General features: G+C 41.2%; 1 protein-coding gene across 2 annotated transcripts in view; it reads left to right on the top strand.

Annotated features, from left to right (window-relative positions):
- Positions 1 to 18224, top strand: part of ERC2 (ELKS/RAB6-interacting/CAST family member 2) — a 970858-nt gene that overhangs the window by 848502 nt on the left and 104132 nt on the right. Inside the window, exon 18 of one of the 2 annotated variants that reach the window (XR_003306672.2) lies at positions 11382 to 11568. The exons of the other annotated variant lie outside the window; for it this stretch is intronic. The gene's annotated coding sequence lies outside the window, so the exon portion shown is untranslated. The remainder of the gene's footprint in view (positions 1 to 11381; positions 11569 to 18224) is intronic. 2 annotated transcript variants of the gene reach the window in all.

Here is an 18224-nt window from a genome sequence, read left to right on the forward strand (position 1 = left end):
CCATTTCCCCCACCACCGAGATTTTTATAGTTTCTCTTCTGTCAGTATAATGCTCTAAAATTTTAGAGGTTTCAGAATGGGTTGCCTATCCCAGTTTCCTTGTGAAAACTATTTTCTTTATTGTGAGTAAACATGTCTAGGCCTTGGTCAATAAAAGAGAAATGGCCAGTGCTAGAAAGAGTCAAGTGGCCCCACTTCCCTTGCTCCAGATCTTAAAAACACCTAAAACGAAGCTCAATTAACAGGTTAATTTTTGCTGGTCATACGTTTTGAATCTGGGACTTCTTGGCCATTTGAGGGGTCTGACATTCTGGGCCCTTTTATCCTTTTATTGGTGAATTCACTGAAGTGTAGGCAGACAGAAAATGCTCAAGTGGCAGGCAGATAAACTTGTTAAATCCCTGGAAGTCTTTCCTTCCTTGCTCTGGGAGTTTATCATCTTGGCAGAGTTAAAAGGCAATTAGGCCTGCAGGTCTTTGCTGGCTTGTTTATTGGTGGTTTACACATGGGTGTTGAAGAGACGGGGCCATATTAAACATTCTGATCCTGCTGGCCAGAGGGGAATGAGACCTCAGCCCAACTCGGTAAGTCTCCTTGAGAGACAGCCTTGCCAAAACGCTGGAGGAAAATCCTTTCAATATAGTACGTGTGCCCCACCATGCTCATTGGTGGTGGAAAATTGGAGTCGGCTCGCTTCATGCTGTGTTCCATTTCCTGGGAAATGGTTTTATGGAAGGACATTTGATGAAAAAGTTCATTCCTTCTGTAATTGTTAGCTGCCCCTGTGGTGTGAGTTAAGGTAGAGGCGCCCTGGAAATGTTTCTTGCCCCAAATCTCTAGGGCAAGCCCATGCATGAGAAGGGAAGGCTATCATTTTGAAAGTGGGTGAGGGACAGATTTCCATGAAGTCCTCTGGTCCCTCTGAGTTCTCAGAGTCTCCCCAGCCAGGCTGATCTTGGACAACATTTGTAAAGGAGGTAGGTCTTGGGGTTTTGCAATCACTTCTTCCTTTTCTCATACCCTGCCTTCCATCTGCAAAGCCTGCAGGCTGCCTCCATGGGATGAAGATCTAGGGTTGGAGTAACACCTAACTCCTTCACACTCATGTGTTAGTGAAGTGATATGGCTCATCACTTCACCTCCGCCCCCTGTTTTTCACAGTCAGCTTAGGCACTCATCTTAATGGAACACGTGAGAATTGCCAGGGCTCAATTGGCTGGACTCAGTGGTCAGGCACTCCTGGATTCTACTTCTGGCTCTGGGTCTAACTGTGTGCCTTGAATTTCTTCTCTAATCTCAAGTTTTTTCTATTTGTGAAATAGGGACAAGGCTAGTCCCTACCATGCTGGTTTGTTGAGAGACTAAGTAATGCATGGAAAGTGCTTAGCATAGTGCCTGGCACTTAAAAAAAAAAAAAAAAAAAAAAAAAAAAAACACACAATAAATGGTAGCTCTTATGATTAAAATGTGCTTTATTTGTCTAACACATATATGTAAAATATGTATTACGTATATGTGTACATCTAACATACATATATGTAGTATATGTATGTGTATACATTTACACAGTCCAGTGACAATTATATTTTTTGACAAGATGTAGCTATTTTTGTTTTACCAGTCTAGGGGTGTTACTGAAATATAAAAACCTATCTGTATAAAATGAGAAAATCCTTGCTCAGGTCCAGAATACTTGGAATGTAAGGACTTTCCGTTTCCACAACTGGCCATTGTGCTCAGCGGCCAATGGAACTCCTTTCCTAAGTGGCTGCTACTTATCCAAATCTTGGTTCCTCAGGAGTTAGGCACCCTGCCTTCATGTTCTCAACTAAAGAAAACACAACAGATAACTGCAGCTTTTATTCCCAATCTGACCTTTGATGTTCTGAAACTCTTTTGCCATAGTGTCTTGCCAGCATCTGTACAAGGACTTCCTCTAGCCGAGTAATGTGGTTCTGATTAAGGACATCCTATAAGACCCAGGAGGATGGCCTGGGAAGGAAACCAGCCTGAGACACTAGAGTGAATTTCCATGCCTCAGTCAGATATATGATATTAAAGACCAGAAGGTATATGGAGTTTGTCGTTGGAAGACTCAGAAACAAAATTAAAGCAAATGGCTGACAAATTGGCTGTCTTTTATGCAAAGTTGACAAGTAAGCTGCCTCTTACCCGAAAGAGGATATGCAGAGCCCTCCGGCCAAATGGCTCGGCAGGCAGTCAGCAGGCCTTTTGAAGTTCCTGCTCGCATGCCACTTTTAACAACAAGGCCTCTGCTGAATTGCTTCCTCGTAAAGACATGGAAACTTAATTTTCACCGAAAATATCATAGTTCCAACAATGATCATTCATTCCTCTCCTTAGTGCATGCAATATTGGGTAAAATACCTGTGTTCTGTACAAACGAGGTATTTTTTTTCTCCTTACAGTTTTATGAATTAGGCTACAAATATTAAACCTCACTTTATTTCACGGATGCTAAGACCTTTCCCTGGGGCCCGCTAGGCACTGACTCACTCCTGCCATAGTCAGGAGGTGAGGTGATTGTGACCAATAATGGAAGATCCTATTTGCTCTCCCTGGTTTCGTGGAGGCTCCAGCCACAGGAGGAAGGACAAGAGGGCTGTGCAGTGGGCAATGGCGTTCGGAGAGCTTAGAGTTTCTCTATCAAATATCTAAGAATCTCCTCATCGTTGTAACTCTAATATGATTTTCTTGTTAATCTCTGTCAAGCCATGAAATCTGATATGTTAACCATGACTAAGCCATGAAATTTGTCAACTTTGTCTGTGATTTACACAGACTCTGGGTTTTTATTTCTTAAGTCTTAACACAAAGTGTAGAGCAGTACTTCCCAGTATGCTTTTCCCAGCAGGCAGCTGGTATCCTATGACAAGTAAGAACAGAGTGTACGCATTTCCCTTGCCATTTCAAGGACAGATAAGATAAAACCTAAAAACGAAATAATATATTTTTCTTTGAGGTGATAACTGTGAACATAGTAGACTTGCTTAAGCATCAATAAGTATCAAATAAACATTCAGAATAGTTTTATGGTTCATATCATTGGGTGTGATAACACACTTCCTTAAAGTGGTAGATTATTTGTTTTTGAGAGAAAAATGAGTGAATAAAACCTGTTTGTTTGGTTTTTTTAGTGGTACGTGGTATAACTTATCTCTTCAACATAGTATGAGCATGAGCTGTGACTTGAAATCCCACTTTGCTGTTGGCTAGATGGGTGAATTTGTGTAAGTCACTCAACCTTTTTTTCCCGCTCAGTCTTTTCTTCTAAAAAAATGAGGAAGATAATATTGGAGCCTACTTTGTAGGGGCCTCTAAGGCACTGCAGAGATGCCATCTATAAAACTCAGAGTGAGCACATTTGTCCTTTATCCACTTGGTCTACTAGTATCATTGGCATAATAGTATATAATGATATAATAAGTCATTGCGTATCTTTGTCACCCAAAGGAAAATTCATATAATTGGGAAAGGATTTTTTAAAAATTTTGTCAGAGAAAATGTAAGTAGTTTTTGACAAATCATTATCATACCTGTAGACAGTTTTTCATATGAAGGAAGGAGCTCAAAGGAAGGAAGGAGAGCAGCTCAAAGGAAGAAAGAAATGTTGTAGAACTGGAGAGTAGTGAGGACTGGGATGTCTTTCTCTCCTGTCCCTACCAAATGTCTTTTTTCTTTGGACTCAGAGAAAAAGAATACCCAGATCCTCCCCAACTGACACCTGGCTTCTACTCTTTAGAATCTCGAATCAGATAATCAGATGGCTTAAAACTCAAGAGTATTTTGGTGACTTTGAGGACCATGTAGTATAGTGATTTTTAAAACTTTCATTTTTCCTACAAAATTTGTGCAGTGCTTCAGGTCCTAAAAGAGTCCTTCCCAGATACCTTTCCAGTAGATCCATAGGATATAACTTGTGAAAACAGAGTCAGGCTGATCTGTTCATTTTATCAACAGTGAACACAAGTCTATGAAGTGTGGGCAAGTTGCTCCAGGTCTTATCACTGATGGCCAAAAGTAGCCCAGCCATGTCTTCTTTTTTTTTTTTTTTTTTGAGACGGAGTCTTGCTCTGTCGCCCAGGCTGGAGTGCAGTGGCCAGATCTCAGCTCACTGCAAGCTCCGCCTCCCGGGTTCACGCCATTCTCCTGCCTCAGCCTCCCGAGTAGCTCCCACAGGCACCCGCCACCACACCCGGCTAATTTTTTGTATTTTTGATAGAGACGGGGTTTCACTGTGTTAGCCAGAATGGTCTTGATCTCCTGATCTCGTGATCCGCCCGCCCCAGCCTCCTAAAGTGCTGGGATTACAGGCATGAGCCACCGTGCCCAGCGTCTTCTTTTTTTTTTTTTTTTTTTTTTTTCTTGAGAGAGAAGAAGTCTCACTCTGTCTCCCAGGCTGGAGTGTAGTGGCGCGATCCTGGCTCACTGTAACCTCTACCTCCTGAGTTCAGGCAATTCTCCTTGCCACAGCCTCCCGAGTAGGATTACAGGTGCCCACCACCACGCCTGGCTAATTTTTTGTTTTTTTTTCTTAGAGATGGGGGTTTCACCATGTTGGCCAGGCTGGTCTTGAACTCCTGACCGTCAAGTGATCCACCTGCTTGGCCTCCCAAAGTGCTGGGACTATAGGCATGAGCCACCAAGCCAAGCCACAGCCATGTCTTGAGTTAGTCAATTCCCTTGCCATTATCCTCACTTCTTCACTTCCCACACAAACAGGAGGAAGAGAAAAGCAAGGCATAAGAATCCAGGATGGTTTTAAACAACTTGCTCAGGCTCTTGAACCCTTGAATGAATGTTCCATGAACAATGTCATGGAAGCTATGAAACCTCTCCCACCTAAATAAAATTACCTGGAAAATATTGTGAACATGTATACATGCATTTTCCTGTGGTGAATGTTCACAGCTTTTATCAGATTCTCCCAAAGGAGTTTGTGACACCACCCCCCAAAATGGTTAAGAATGATTTCCCTATAATTTGTGCCCCTAAAAGTCACCTTTCCAGTTCTGATTGTGAGCTGCAAGGTTAACAATTACATCCACTTTAACCTTTCAAGGGAAATGTAGCATATAATCCTACGAGTGTCTGAGGTCTCAGGCTTGCTTGTAAAACAGCAATTGGGTTGTGAATTATTCAGGGTGTGTCTGTAGCTTAGTTCTCAACTGGTATTCTAACTGGAACTAGGTTCTGACCATCTTAGAACCCAAATGGTTCAAAACTAAGAAAATAATGCACGTTTATTTACAATGCTCCAGAAAAGTACATTTATTTCGAGACATGCACATTCATTTATTTGGTTAATTCTGCTTTGGTCCTGGATTAGGGTTGCCAGATGTCACAAATACAGGACATCCAGTTATATTTGAATTTCAGATAATCAACAAATAATTTTTTAGTAGAGTTCTTGGAAGGGAGAAAAATGGATCAGCCTTGCAGATGCAGAAAGAGCTTTCTTTTCAACTCTAGAACATTTGCTGCAAAAATTAAGGGAAGTTTACTGTAACAGCTGCAGGGTCTTTTGGAGATAGTAGATGCATTCTAAAACTGCTTTGTTGTGATGGTCACACAATTCTATAAGTTTACTCAAAATCCTTGAACTTTACACTTAACATGGATGACCCTGATGGTATGTAAATTTTGGCTCGGAAAAGCTGGTAAAAAAAAAAAAAAGAAAAGAAAAATTAAGGGATCACTTTATGCCAACTGTTGCTTAATTTTTAATGCTGAGCTTCAAACTACTTTAAGAATATGGCTACCATAATTCTGCTCCTCAGAATAAAGTATATAAGCATGAACACCAAATTTTGCATAACATTTCTGGACCTGCTAAATAAGTACTTGATAAATAAGGAATGACATCTCTGGATACCAACTTCTACCTGAACCAGGAGTCCACACACCATTAAAATCCTTTTCTTGATGCTGGGAATAAGGCTTATCTGGGGCAAAAGCAAGGAGTTGCTGTTTTGGAAAGTCTTCTTCAGTTGTTGACTATGAGAGTGACCTCTGTGACACCTGCCACCTTGAGACTGTCCCTGTCTCAGTTCATGCTGAAAGGACCTGGGGAGGACAGTACTTGTCTATGGTATACATAGAGCCTCATTTTTGGGATAACTTCTTTAATACAGACAACAGGTTCACAAGCCAGTGTGTAGACTCAATCAGGAGGCACCTCCGCCAAAACACACACAACTTATTCTCTTGTTTTAGTGCCAGCTGAAAGTAGGAGGTGGGCTGCGCTTCTCTTTTATCTCTGTTGACCTACCCAGGTATTCTGAGAAAGACACTTGACCAGGATGAATGGTTCCAGTAGAGAGGGGCTGGGATGGGGTTTCTTAGCCACAGGAAGAGTATACCCTGAGAAATTCATTCTCTAACAAGATTTGAGGGCTACTCCTTCAGATTTAATTACTAGACTCCAGAAGGGACAGTCCTTTATACAGCTCATAAGGGTCACTGTGGACCTCTGCTAGACCCTCCAGACAAGTACTTCTATTTTTCTATTATTGTTCTAAATGTTAGCTCTTTATCCAAATGAAACAAAACAAAACGCCTAAAAGAACTAGGGGAAGAGAACCAAGGCCCCTCAGAGACACCTTTATTCTTGCTCTTTCTCCTTTCAAGACATGGTTGCTCCCTAGGCAGTCACATTTCTCTGGTGATGGAGAGAAGGGAGGGCAGTCGGAGATTGAGGGGACAGCATGGGACAGCCAAGACATGCTGATAGCTGGAGGGGAGGCTGCCTGGGATCTGAGGAAGCAGTGATGTCCCAGCTCCAGTCAGCTGAACTCCCTTAATAGGCCTCTCCATCTCTCCAGGCATTAGAACTTGTAGAGAAAGAAACTGCTAGAATCCAAATCTTTTCACACAGTGAGGCCCCCAAACAGTCCAGCCTTCACACACAAGCCAGCCTGGTTCTCCTGACTGACTTGATCAGTACCTCAAGGTGCACAGATATCTGTGCCTGGAAGCAAAGCCTCGTTGGAACCCCACTATTCTGGAACTCTTGGGCTGGTCTCAGCCAGCTGCCTGTGTGAAGATACAACTAATTAGCTCGTGGAGAGGACAAACTAACTCAAAGCCCTTCTTCCCGGCCTAACAATGCTTATATTAATTCAATAAATTCTGTCTTCTCATTCAAACCAATCCTGAAGGAAGGACCTCTGCCAGCTCACACTTAATTACTGCTGGCATTTGAAAGCAAGTAAATGCCTTCCCTTGAAAAATATTCTATAAATCCATCACTTTTGCTTATTTTAAATGACTTCTCCCACATTTGTCCAAATAAGTGAAGCTTTACCATTTTTGGCTTTTTTCTGCAGAGTGAGTGAGTTTTAGGCGTTTACTGGAAGGATCATTTCTGATGACACCAAACCTCTTCCACATTTTTAGCTTTGGGTTTTGAATCCAGGAAACCCAGCACTAACCTTAAAGTTCCATTTTGTTACTTGTGAAAGTGAGAAGCTGAGTACCCATGCTGGAACTCACCATATAGATGCCTCACTGCTTTTCAGTTCTATGTTTCTCCTCCATGTCTTTTTCCTCTTGCCAATGTTTAGGTAAAATTATTTCTATTTGATACATTTTTCTTCACTCTGGTCCTTAATGGGTCAAGTCTTATGTGGCTTCACAGCCCTGACAGCGAGTAGTATTGCTATTTTGGAGTCAAGGTCTCGGTCTGTTGGCCAAGCTGGAGTGCAGTGGCACCATCAGGGCTCACTGCAGCCTTGACATCCCAGGCTCAAGGATTCCTCCCACCTCAGCCTCAGCCTCCCAGATAGTTGGTACTACAGGCTCATGCCAGCATGCCTGGCTACTTTTTGTGGTTTTTTGTAGAGATGGGATCACTGTGTTTCCCAGGCTGGTACCTTGGAGTTTCTTTAAGTCAGTTCTCCTCAGGGAATATTTTGTATAGCTCTTGTAAAGTTCTAAGAAGGGCGGTGGTTCCCTCAGTCTCACAACATAATACTACAAGGAATTATGTTTTTAAAGATGCTATCAGCAGTGGTTTTTAACCAGGAAATGGGGAACTGGGAAATGAGGGGGGATCTTGGCCCCCATCCCTGGTCATTTGTCAATGTCCACGGAGATTTTTGGTTGTCCCCAAATGAGGAGTGCTAATGGGTCATCTAGTGGGTAGAGGCCAGGAACATCCTACATTGCATAAAGCAGTCCTGATGACAAATCATTGTCTGGCTCAAAAGTTCAAGTGTCAAGGCTGAAAACCTTGAATTAGAGGAATTCTTGTTTTGTTTTTTGGTTTGTTTTTTGCTCTCCCTCAAGTCCTGGGATAAAGAAAAGAGAAAGAAAATGCCCCCATGTTGATGAGTGTAAGCGTCCTGATCCTGAGTTCTTACATCCCACATAGATCCAGGAATTGGAGAGCACCAGGGTACCAGCGAGCAGGGCAAAGTGCAGGGTGGAGGCAGATCTTCTGAGCTCCAACAGCTGTCTGAGCTCCAAGGAGAGACAACTTCGACCAAAGCAGAGGACCAAAAAGTTACAAGGATGTTTAGTTTGTGATAAAAATCATTTTGCAGATTAAAGTGCTTCCTCTTGCCCATAAAATGGTATGTTCTTTAAATAACTCAAAAACTGGAGGCATTTAACTGTCGCAAGCAGGAGGCAGGCCTCGGAGCCACAGTGGATTGATTCCATCCTCGAAATGGAGCATACCTAAGCCATAGGTGACGCTCTTCCTGCTTTCTCCAGTGTGCTTTTGAATAACCCGGGTTTTCAGTGCCCCTACTCGCAGCATAAAGGGATGGGGAATAGAGGGTGTTTCCTGGAACCAGTTTCTCCCTCCACATCTCTGGGCTCCATTCACCCTCACTTCCTCGGTGGAGCATGATGCCTGCTCAACTTCCAGTCTTACCTCCTGTCACTCCAAGTACAGTTAGGCAGAGGTCCCACAGGCCCTGCAAAAAGTGCCAGTGTCTCTCATTGGCTTTGATGGGATCATGTGCTCATCCTGAACCAATGCTTTGGTTAGGGGAGGAATGCTGGAAGCTGATTGGCTGTGGCCTAACTTAGGGCACACCCTCTGAGCTGCAGTGGAACCTTTTGCCATGCAGGTGAATTAAGTAAAAGTGGGGGCACATGTGTGGCCTCAAAGGGAAATTGGGGTAAGAGAGTCACCCACACACCATTCACTCCATGGTGACTTTAAATTCTGTGGTGGAAAACTTAGGTCTTGCCCTAGCCTTGCTGTTAACACGAGCTGCTTGGCTTCGGATAACTTTATGACCCTCCCTGCCTTCTTTTCCTGTCTGCAACATGGAAATAATCATTCCATCAGAGTGGTTATAAAAAATCAAGCAATTATCTTGGGATATGGGAAGGATTGGGCAAACAAATAGTGATGGTGTAGATGGGAATGAATTCAGTTCAGCTTCTAGAGTCTCAAAGAATCTAGACCAGCTACAACCCACCCTGCTAGTCCATGCCAGCCTTCGGAAGCCAGTGTCTAAATTTATCCCAGTTCTCACCGTTGCAGGTCAGTGTGGGAAATCTTCTGAGGTCAATGATTGAGGTAATTGACTTGCCGTATCTTGAAAAAGTCTCTGTTAAATGACATAATTGGTTTTAATCATGTAATTACAGCACTTAAAGTGTGGGGGTGAAAGGTTACTATTATATTTGGAAGTGAGATCCCCAAATGAAGCAAGCGTGTTTAGGCCAACGTGTCTTCAAATTTCTCATTTTATTTTTTCAGAAGGAAGCCAGAGGGGGCTAACCTTGGCCCTGGTGATTTGGGGATGATTATCTTGTATGAGGTAGTGGCAGGGCTGATCGCGGCACCATAGGAACCTTTGTGAAGAGAAGGAAAGGGCTTCCGTAAAGACCTCTTTGCGATCTGAAGTTAATGAGCAGTGGGAACTCAACTGTCAGCAATTGAATCTGATTGGGCAGGGTAATTATATGATTGCCTCTGGTGTTTGCACATTCACGGGGATATTTTTATTGTAAAAACCTAATTGCTTACTTACTTGGTGGAGGGAAAACCTAAACAAATTTGTGTTGTCATAGGTTAAGAAGATATCCTTTCTTTGTCTCTAAAAACGCGGCTTGCTCTGGGTGAGGGTTTTGTTTCTTTTCGATTTCAATCAAAGATGTCGTTTGTAGGACTTGGATCATATGATAATATTAAAACAGAAAGCTACTTTGGACTATGTGTCTTTGATCAATGACCACATGCTTTCTACCCAGTCTTAAGCCATCCTCTCCAGTGGTCTCTTTCGTAATGCAAAGGTAGCTAGAATCCTGGGGATTATTCAAGCTGCTGGGACAAACCCAAGACTTTGGGGGTTTTTTGTTTTGTTTTTGTTTTTTTCTTCCACGTGGAGGCCCCTGACAAGATTGGCTTCATAAGCTATCTGGTTTCCCTTAGTTGCATAAGGCAAGTGGGAGGTATCATGTCTGTGATAGCCTTTTAGACGTCAACACCAAGGGTAAGAAGAACAAAGCGCTCCCCCTGCAATTTCTTGGAGGAAAGGACTTGGAGGAAAGGAAAGGGCAAAGTGGGCTCCCGTATTGTGATACCAAACTGTGATCCACCTTCTTGTCTGTTTCAACAGTCTCCATGAGGATGACATCTCCCTTACCCCTGATGCTGGTGCGCAGAAAAGATTGGTGCAATTGGGTCTATTCCATAGCAGTTCAACTCTGCATTATTTTTTTTCTCTCTTCTCATAGAAGAAGAAGAAGAAGAAAAGCTATTTTCTAAGTTCTTTCATTTCCTGAGATCCCACTGACAGAGGTCAAAATGCAACTGGATTGTGGGCATTGGCGGAGCACCAGTTCCTCCTGTAATCAGGGCTGCAGACTCCAAAGCTGGGTGCTCTGGTTAGATGTAGGATTACAGGCTGCAGAATGGCTGCGAACAAAGGACTTTCAGCCCTTTGGACCAGCCATGCTCTCTGTCTCAGGCATCTTGCACATGCTGACCCACCCCAATCTTGGCTGGCTAACTCCATGGGTTCTCCAGGCTCAGTGTTACATGTCACTTCTTCCCAGAAAGCCTTCCCTGTTCACTCATCCCCAGTCTGGGTTGGCTGCCTTTGCTTTGTGCTCCATGGCACCCTCTAGGTTTCCTTACCTGCTGTCCTGTAACTGCCTGTCTCGTCTTTCTCCCACATACCCCATAAGCTCCATGCGGGCAGGGCCTGTGTTCCTATTTGTCACTACAATATCTCCAGAGCCTGGCACCATGCTTAATGAATGTGTGTAGAATGACTGAATGAGGAGAGGAATGGTTGCTGGTTGTCCTAGGAACTGTGGTGTGTGCTGTCCTGGTTTCCCTGCCCTTGCTGTTAATACTGCTTTCTTGTTGCTTATAATTTTCATTGTCCCAGATGATCCAGCTCTGTCGGAGGCACGTAGGCACAGCCAAATCTCATGCTGTACATTGATCACCTGTCCAACCTTTGCCTAGAGTGGGAGCCCCCAGTTCCTTCGAGATCCAACATTACCTGTCTGTAAAGAAGAAGAGGAGGAGGGAGACAGCGGGGAGGATCCGGTGGCAGTTTAACACCAGAGCAGGTCCAATGTTTACTTTTACCCTTTTGGAGGTGGGTAACGGCAAATGCTGTGTGCTGGGTTTCAGAGAGACTCTGCATAATGAGCTTGGATTTGGGGGCTCACATGTACTTTATATTTTGCTAGAGTGTAGGGGTTGCCATTTTTGTATTTAATTCACAGCCAGACTGTTCCATGATTTCCACCAGTGTAGAACAAGAATCTAGGTCCATCATCCACATGATGTAAATTGTTGTGTCAGCCTCAATGGTGGCCACACACAGTGTTGTTTGGTTCTTGCTACATGGACAGAGAGGAAGGTTGGGCATTCGTTGCTACTTAGTCACTATTATATTTACTATTTGCTTTCCAAGGCCATGATTTTCAACACTTTTTCTTGCTTTGATTTTGTGGCTTTTGATGTTTTGAATCCTCCTCTACCCCCCAGCCCAGCCTGGTTGACTTCTTAGACCATGAGATCCTGAGTAACTACTCAATGAATAGGGGAGATTTCACTAGCCCTATATGATTTTGGGTATACCTAACCAGCTTCTTCCCTAAGCAGAATATGAACCTATGACTTTTCAGGCTTCAGGCCAGAGAGCTTCCTACTGAACCCCTAAACCCCAAGCCATCATGGAGTTTGGACTATCTGTTGTTGATTGGCCTGCAATCATGATTTCTGAGTAGAGAGACATTGGTACATGGAAACTGAAGCCTCACATGTGACAGAAAAGAATAAACCCGCAGAGACCACAGGGCATTGGCCTTGTGCTTCTTGTGCAGCCGTCTGTACTCAACTTTCCTAGGTCTGACTTTTATTCTCCTCTGTTGGCTCTGACTCTGTATTTACTTTGCATTCTTGAGTTGCATTTTTGCTTTGGCATAATAAGCACCTAAGTTGAAATCTTGGGGGTTCCTCCTAGGAAGAGAGTTTGAATCTACTTTCTTTTATAGTAGATGTGTTCATCAATGTTGTGCACTTTGAACCAAACACAACGAGCCATGGTGAGTTTTATTCCTGACTTCTAAGGATATTGTAGTCTAATTTGCAGTTTTGGAATTGAACCAAGAGATGCCTCACCACCTCATATTCCTTCTGGATTGAGGCAGTATTGTAATAACTGCCTACAGAAGTAAATCACATACTTTTGCAAAAAAATTTCTTTGAATGACACTTAATTTTATAATTAAACTTGGCAGTGCAGCCTCTGAAGTGTCTCATCTTGCCTAATCACAATGATCTATTTCCTTTCAGAGTGCTTCTGTATGCAATGATTAGTCCTTTTGTTATCATCACATTCTAGATTAAAACGAATTTTTTGAAATTTACAAATAAAATTTATTTTGGAGAGGAAGGGATTTTATATTACTGATTAATTGATCAAATTTTGAGCTCTTTCTTGAGACAAAACATGAAAGTTTGACAGTTTTCCTTTGAATAGCAAATGAATATCTTTTAAGTATATGTATTTTAATTTAGAAATATTAATGTGAGGGACTAACCAAACATGTCTGCATATATCGTTAGTTGGAGAAGCACATATCTATTTATTTTGTATATAAATAAATAAAAATTATTTATCTATAATTTATTGTGAAACAAAATAAGTAAAATAAGTAATTTGATGGCCAAATCAACTGGCAGACTAGAATGACCTTTGTAGGATAGTTGCTACTGAGCCGCTAAACAAAAATTAAATGGTACGAAAAAGTTGCACAGAGAATTGAATGATTAACTCTGCCTTGTAAAGACAGTTAATGTTCTTAAGAAAGGTAACACAAGGTATTAGGAGGAAAGAGTGTGGAAGCTTTATGTAAGGATCCTTACCAACCAGGGAAAACTAATACCACTAATTATCCTTTAAGTCTTTATCCTGGAGTGCTCAGTATGTGAAGAAAATAAATGTCCTGTAACACATAGCTTGGAAAGGACAGAAGATAAAAGTTTAAAAGACATCATAGTCTTCAACTGCATAATGAAAACCAAGCCTTGCTGAGGTTAAATTTTGACTATTCTTTTTAGCTCCACGTCTTTCAAGGCCATTGTAACCTGACTAAGATATCTTTTGATCTTATGCCTAATGCTAATAATAATTTTTATATCACACTGTTATTTTCAGAATTGTGTCACTCAGAATATCAAGCAGCGCCTATCGTTTAGTGAGTAGTACACAAGATATAGGTCTTATTTTTAATACCACAGTTTGTGCATCACCTGAGAAAAAAAGCTGAAAGCATTTTAGGATAAAACATTTCAACATTTCAGGTAGAAGTTATCTCAAGAAATAAGAGGTACCTGATTGAAAAAGCTGTGTTACAAGCTGAAGACCAATAATTTAAAACAAAAAACAAAAAAACAAAAACAAAGAGACGGTAGTAATAAACTACCTGGAGATTAATAATTCAGAGGCCAATGGTAGTGATTCTAATAGGTATAATGTGAAGTGAGATGTCATAAACCAACTGAAGCACCAGAGATGTCAGATGATATAACTAATCCACCTGGAATGGGAAGAAGTAGGAAAGAATGGGGAATTTTTGCTTTAAGCATACCAGATCTTTAGTGAGAGTTACAGAGCATTCACTTTCTAAAGCAGAAGACAGAAAATTTAAAATATATAAATGATTTCAGAATGACTCAGTAATAAATTAGTGATTTTACTTGGGCAAGATATTTTAAGCAAACTGATCCTCCTTGACACATAACAATCAAAACTAATCAGAAGATTGAGAGAGCCTTAGGATTTGATTTTATTAGATTGTGTCAAAATGTTATATGTGTATTTTTCATTTTCTGTGCTCTTAAAATTTCTAAAAGTTTGATCGGGCATGGCAGATCACGCCTGTAACCCCAGCCCTCTGGGAGGCTGAGGTGGGCGGATCACTTGAGGTCAGGAGTTTAAGACCAGCCTGACCAACATGGTGAAACCCCATCTCTACTAAAAATACAAAAATTAGCCAGGCGTAGTGGCGCACACTTGCAGTCCTGTCTACTAGGTAGGCTGAGAGGAAGAATAGCTTGGGCCCTGGAGGAAGATCCTGCCGTGAGCCGAGATCATGCCATTATACTCCAGCCTGGGTGATAGAGTGAGACTCCATCTCAAAAAAAAAAAAAAAAAAAAAAAAAAAAAAAAAAAAATTCTAAAAGTTAGCTAACACTATAGGAAATGGAAATGGAAAAGTAAGAATGCTTAATGACGGAAGAAAATTAATCAATGTTTAAATAACCCCTTTTCCTAAAATCATATTTATAACCCAAATATCTTTCAAGGCCTAATTCATTTTACAAATTCTACAAACACCTGTGTAATTGTCCAGTTAATTACATACTATATGTATTTTTCCCCCTGACTCTATTTTTGTCCTGCTCCTTTAGATGTTATTTTTCTTTCCTTTTTTTATTTTTATTTTTATTTTTTTATTATTATTATACTTTAAGTTCTAGGGTACATGTGCATAACGTGCAGGTTTGTTACATATGTATACTTGTGCCATGTTGGTGTGCTGCACCCATCAACTCGTCAGCACCCGTCAACTCATCAGCATCCATCAACTCGTCATTTACATCAGGTATAACTCCCAATGCAATCCCTCCCCCCTCCCCCCTCCCCATGATAGGCCCTGGTGTGTGATGTTCCCCTTCCTGAGTCCAAGTGATCTCATTGTTCAGTTCCCACCTATAAGTGAGAACATGCAGTGTTTGGTTTTCTGTTCTTGTGATAGTTTGCTAAGAATGATGGTTTCCAGTTGCATCCATGTCCCTACAAAGGATGCAAACTCATCCTTTTTTATGGCTGCATAGTATTCCATGGTGTATATGTGCCACATTTTCTTAATCCAGTCTGTCACTGATGGACATTTGGGTTGATTCCAAGTCTTTGCTATTGTGAATAGTGCCGCAATAAACATACGTGTGCATGTGTCTTTATAGCAGCATGATTTATGATCCTTTGGGTATATACCCAGTAATGGGATGGCTGGGTCATATGTTACATCTAGTTCTAGATCCTTGAGGAATCGCCATACTGTTTTCCATAATGGTTGAACTAGTTTACAATCCCACCAACAGTGTAAAAGTGTTCCTATTTCTCCACATCCTCTCCAGCACCTATTGTTTCCTGACTTTTTAATGATTGCCATTCTAACTGGTGTGAGATGGTATCTCATTGTGGTTTTGATTTGCATTTCTCTGATGGCCAGTGATGATGAGCATTTTTTCATGTGTCTGTTGGCTGTATGAATGTCTTCTTTTGAGAAGTGTCTGTTCATATCCTTTGCCCACTTTTTGATGGGGTTGTTTGTTTTTTTCTTGTAAATTTGTTTGAGTTCTTTGTAGGTTCTGGATATTAGCCCTTTGTCAGATGAGTAGATTGCAAAAATTTTCTCCCATTCTGTAGGTTGCCTGTTCACTCTGATGGTAGTTTCTTTTGCTGTGCAGAAGCTCTTTAGTTTAATGAGATCCCATTTGTCAATTTTGGCTTTTGCTGCCATTGCTTTTGGTGTTTTAGACATGAAGTCCTTGCCCATACCTATGTCCTGAATGGTATTACCTAGGTTTTCTTCTACGGTTTTTATGGTATTAGGTCTAACATTTAAATCTCTAATCCATCTTGAATTAATTTTTGTATAAGGAGTAAGGAAAGGATCCAGTTTCAGCTTTCTACTTATGGCTAGCCAATTTTCCCAGCACCATTTATTAAATAGGGAATCCTTTCCCCATTTCTTGTTTCTCTCAGGTTTGTCAAAGATCAGATGGCTGTAGATGTGTGGTATTATTTCTGAGGACTCTGTTCTGTTCCATTGGTCTATATCTCTGTTTTGGTACCAGTACCATGCTGTTTTGGTTACTGTAGCCTTGTAGTATAGTTTGAAGTCAGGTAGCGTGATGCCTCCAGCTTTGTTCTTTTGACTTAGGATTGTCTTGGCAATGCAGGCTCTTTTTTGGTTCCATATGAACTTTAAAGCAGTTTTTTCCAATTCTGTGAAGAAACTCATTGGTAGCTTGATGGGGATGGCATTGAATCTATAAATAACCTTGGGCAGTATGGCCATTTTCACGATATTGATTCTTCCTATCCATGAGCATAGTATGTTCTTCCATTTGTTTGTGTCCTCTTTTATTTCACTGAGCAGTGGTTTGTAGTTCTCCTTGAAGAGGTCCTTTACATCCCTTGTAAGTTGGATTCCTAGGTGTTTTATTCTCTTTGAAGCAATTGTGAATGGAAGTTCATTCCTGATTTGGCTCTCTGTTTGACTGTTACTGGTGTATAAGAATGCTTGTGATTTTTGCACATTAATTTTGTATCCTGAGACTTTGCTGAAGTTGCTTATCAGCTTAAGGAGATTTTGGGCTGAGACAATGGGGTTTTCCAAATATACAATCATGCCATCTGCAAACAGGGACAATTTGACTTCTTCTTTTCCTAACTGAATACCCTTGATTTCTTTATCTTGCCTGATTGCCCTAGCCAGAACTTCCAACACTATGTTGAATAGGAGTGGTGAGAGAGGGCATCCCTGTCTTGTGCCAGATTTCAAAGGGAATTTTTCCAATTTTTGCCCATTCAGTATGATATTGGCTGTGGGTTTGTCATAAATAGCTCTTATTATTTTGAGGTACATTCCATCAATACCGAATTTATTGAGCATTTTAGCATGAAGGGCTGTTGAATTTTGTCAAAGGCCTTTTCTGCATCTATTGAGATAATCATGTGGTTCTTGTCTTTGGTTCTGTTTATATGCTGGATTACATTTATTGATTTGCGAATGTTGAACCAGCCTTGCATCCCAGGGATGAAGCCCACTTGATCATGGTGGATAAGCTTTTTGATGTGCTGCTGAATCCGGTTTGCCAGTATTTTATTGAGGATTTTTGCATCGATGTTCATCAGGGAGATTGGTCTAAAATTCCCTTTTTTTGTTGTGTCTCTGCCAGGCTTTGGTATCAGGATGATGTTGGCCTCATAAAATGAGTTAGGGAGGATTCCCTCTTTTTCTATTGATTGGAATAGTTTCAGAAGGAATGGTACCAGCTTCTCCTTGTACCTCTGGTAGAATTCAGCTGTGAATCCATCTGGTCCTGGACTTTTTTTGGTTGGTAGGCTATTAATTATTGCCTCAATTTCAGAGCCTGCTATTGGTCTATTCAGGGATTCAACTTCTTCCTGGTTTAGTCTTGGAAGAGTGTAAGTGTCCAGGAAATTATCCATTTCTTCTAGATTTTCTAGTGTATTTGCGTAGAGGTGTTTGTAGTATTCTCTGATGGTAGTTTGTATTTCTGTGGGGTCAGTGGTGATATCCCCTTAATCATTTTTTATTGCGTCTATTTGATTCTTCTCTCTTTTCTTCTTTATTAGTCTTGCTAGCGGTCTGTCAATTTTGTTGATCTTTTCAAAAAACCAACTCCTGGATTCATTGATTTTTTGGAGGGTTTTTTGTGTCTCTATCTCCTTCAGTTCTGCTCTGATCTTAGTTATTTCTTGCCTTCTGCTAGCTTTTGAATGTATTTGCTCTTGCTTCTCTAGTTCTTTTAATTGTGATGTTAGAGTGTCCATTTTAAATCTTTACAGCTTTCTCTTGTGGGCATTTAGTGCTATAAATTTCCCTCTACACACTGCTTTAAATGTGTCCCAGAGATTCTGGTATGTTGTATCTTTGTTCTCATTGGTTTCAAAGAA

Source organism: Piliocolobus tephrosceles, chromosome 2 (genome assembly GCF_002776525.5).
Source record: "Piliocolobus tephrosceles isolate RC106 chromosome 2, ASM277652v3, whole genome shotgun sequence".
Lineage (NCBI taxonomy): Eukaryota > Metazoa > Chordata > Mammalia > Primates > Cercopithecidae > Piliocolobus > Piliocolobus tephrosceles.